We start from the raw sequence: 3741 nt of genomic DNA, 5'->3' as shown, positions 1-3741 counted from the left end.
AAGGAAGCTTCACCCGCAGCCCACCACAGGTCCACTGACAAGGAAGTGCCATGTGCCCTCCTGGCTTTGGGGCTCTGAGTGCATAGTCACCCCTGTACCCAATGCTGCCAGCCTGTGATCACAGAAAGTCTCTAAAACTCAAAAGCCCCAAGGAAAACCACGTGAGGCCTGTGTGAAACCCCCTGCATTCCTGAAGAAGTACATTTATTTTGGCGAACTGAGGGTCAGTGGCCTCGTCTGAACTGGGATGCTTAATTGGAGAGCAGCTGTTGCAGAACTCAAGGCCAGGGACAGGGGCCAGATGTCTGCCCACATTCCACCCTGGTATTCTTCTCCTGAGTGACTGCAGGGGAATGCACAGGGAATCTGAGGACTGTCTGCAATGTGAACCCCAGGGCGCTGGGCCACATACACTGAACGGGCTTCCGAGACATCAAAATGAGCACCATTCTCTGTAAGTTGGGGTCTCGTCCTCCAACCTGTAACAGAGGGATCCTGGGAGCCTTATCATTCAGACTCAGAACTTTGTCAGCAGTGTGAGGGGCCAGATGGGGAGGGTGTGGCTGCAGACAAAACCAGATTAGAAAGTCTGACCCAGAAGTACAGCATTGGCTATTTGCTGAGAACCTGTTAGGCATCAGGCTTCTTATATACCTCAGCACAGATGCTTACTGCAGGGTGAATAGCAACCCTCTTACAGTAGAAAACTGAAGCTCAGAAAAGTTTTGTGAGCTGTCAGAGCTCACGCAGCTACTGTGAGACAGAGCTGGGATCTGAACCCAGACCTGTGTGCCCCATTGGTTGTCTGCAAGGCCAGGCTACCAAATCTCTCCTTCCCCAGTCCTCTTCATTTTCTCAGCCTGACTGCTGGTAGGTCCATGGTCCTGAGTTGCATTGAGGGTGCTTTATACATCTCTCCATTCCTGCTAGTACCTTTTAAGCCATGCTGGGCCTTGGAAAGCCTGGTGCTACTGACCTGATTGATGGGGTGTACAGTTTTCCCAGGATCTGAGGTATCCCTATACAGATCTCACACTAGACCGTGATGAGAAGTGGGTGCTAAACAAAGCTCTGAGAGTCATCAGGGCCACCTTTGCCTAACGGTAGAGCTGATAGATAGCTTAATGTGCATGGGTGTACCTTATAACCATAAGAAACAAGTAGTAGATTCTTGCTGTGCTGTGCTTAGTGCTGAGACATTTGCATATATTATCACACTTCATCTTCCTAGCTACCTGTTGAATTAGGTACTCTGACCATGCCCATTGTTACAGATGAGAAAACTGAGGTTCAAAGAGGTAAAATAATTAACCTTGATCACATATATGATAGCCCAGCTTCTTTGAGAGTGATTCCCAGGCCCTCACCACTATGCTATGTTCCAAACCCACCTCTTTTCTAGCCTGTAACTTCGATCCAGGCCATCTGGCTTCAAATCCTTCAGATCCTGCTCTCCCAGAAATTAGCATACACCTGCCCCAAAGCCAGATACCCATTACTTCTTTAGGGGGTCATCCTCACCCCCTGACTCTGCCTGCTCATTGGCTTATCCACACCACTGAGCAGAGCTCATCATGACAGCACACCCCAGGTTTGTCCAAAGTCCCCAGTTTAAAATGTTCTGCCCAGTTTTATCAGTCTAATTTATAACTCAGAAAATGCACAACAGTGACCATATTTGGGGAAATAACTATGATAACCTAAGATCTGACAAAGAACATTAGTTGTATACAGTGAAAGCTGCCTGGGAAGTTCAGGTGGAAAGATACAGAAATACTGAACTTCCTGGGTCATCTCCAGAAGTAAGGAAGACTGTGATGCAAGATGTCTAAAATGAGATGCTGCTAAAAAGGCTCATGTGTGGACTGACAAGGCCTTTTTTATTAAATCTTCCATAGGTCCTAGCCCAAAACCAGCAACACAGAAGGCAGAATGGATCCTTCTTTTTTCCTCTGATGGAATAAATTGAGTCAAAAGGGAACAAAATGCAGACATAACTGTTGTCTTGGATCATACCCCCCAGAAATAGGGACCAGGGTGGGTCTTTACCGAAGCTGTGCTCTCAGAAGGGGCTGAGAGAAGCCTGTGGGCCGGGGAAGCAATGAGCAATCAGCTTCAGAGCACCATTTCTGTGTCCCAGGGCATCAGTTCCTCTTTGAGGGAAAGGCCCTGACCTTGTGTGTCCTCATCTCCCAGCCAGACTCAGTCTTTGGTAGACAGTTCATGGTGTAACCTCTTGGATAGGGTGGTTTCCTTTCATATGAGGGCAGTTCCTAGAGAACAGTGGCTATGAACCATGGGCAGCTAACACTCACAATGCAGGAGGGATGGACACACTCACCTGGTGAAGGGGATCTTGGCATCTTCCAACAACATTCATCATGATTGTTTAAATTATAAATTGAATTTTCAGGCCAGAACCAATTAGGTGCTATGGGCTTTACAATTAGCCAGCCAGATAAAGCTAAATCAGACCAAAGAGGTCTTTCCACTTCCCTTTCAACAGGCCTGAATTAGAGACCATCTATGCAGGGAGCACTTGAGGGAATGGAGGTCGACCAGCAACCTCGTCCTTGAGGAGCTTTTAACTACTTAAGGAGGTAAGTGGTTAAACAAAAGAATTATATAGTAATAGAAAAGTTCAATAAAATTATAAAATAAAAAGAAATACAAGCTTGAATAGGAAAGAAAAATATGAAACCAAAAAAACTTCCTGTGCTGAAAGAGGGAAGAAGAATATGCTTGGGCCAAGGCAGGGAAAGTTCCATGGAGCAAGCGTTCCCAGAGGCCTGAGCTGAAAGAGACCTTCAAGACCATCCTGCCAGGATATAGCCTTTAGACATGAACCTCTCTCTCCGCCAAGGCAACACAGCTAACCAACCACGGGGCTCTTTTCATCAGAGCCCAGAAATACACTGATCCAAAGAACACACAACCAATCAACTGAAAATAGCTCACAAAATGAAAACTGTCATCACCAGTAGAGGAGACAGACACAACATGTCCAGTAACCAAGGCCTCATCCAGGGTTTAACAAGAGGGCTGAGGCTAGTGCCCAGGGCCCTGCCTCTCCAGCAGAGTCTTTTCCCTGGCCCTGGCCGGAGGTGCTGGGCCTCCCTGTGTGTATTGTGTGCTAGGAAGTGCAGATACCCCCCAAACCTGGGAGAATCTCCTTTCCTGAGGTGCTGGGACACTGCCTTGAGAAACCCAGATGCTGAGCACTCCCAGGGCAGTTCTCAGGGATCATGAAGAAGCTGTCTTAAGGGGAGCAGCTTCCATCCCAGTACTGCCCTCGATGTCTGGTATGGTCCCACAGAGGAAGGGGTCCCTCCTTTCATACACAAAGGTATTAAGGGAGTATGAAAGTTAAAACAACTCTATCTGGCTCTGTAAAATGGGGATGAAGTAGCTCCAGGAGTAGGGAGTACATACCCATCTCCCCGCTCCAATAGTGTGGGCCAATCCTGGCTCCCACTGCCCTGTTCTCTAGAGAATTGCCAAACTATGCCCCACCCGCCTGGATATAGGCAGGCCACTCTTCTTTTGGCAGTCCCTCTGGATGGAGCCTGAGAGGAATTAAGGGAACTTTGCAATCTCCCATTTATTAAGTCATGATTCTGAAACTTGAGAGTACCTAAGGATCATGGTTTTACAAATCAACCCTCAAGCCTCAGGTACCAGGAGAATAAGGGATGGTAGTGAGAGTAAACAGTGCAGCCCCACACAGAACTCCTCAGTGAC

This window comes from Phyllostomus discolor, chromosome 7, assembly GCF_004126475.2.
Source record: "Phyllostomus discolor isolate MPI-MPIP mPhyDis1 chromosome 7, mPhyDis1.pri.v3, whole genome shotgun sequence".
NCBI lineage: Eukaryota > Metazoa > Chordata > Mammalia > Chiroptera > Phyllostomidae > Phyllostomus > Phyllostomus discolor.
Note: the sequence above shows the minus strand (reverse complement) of the source record.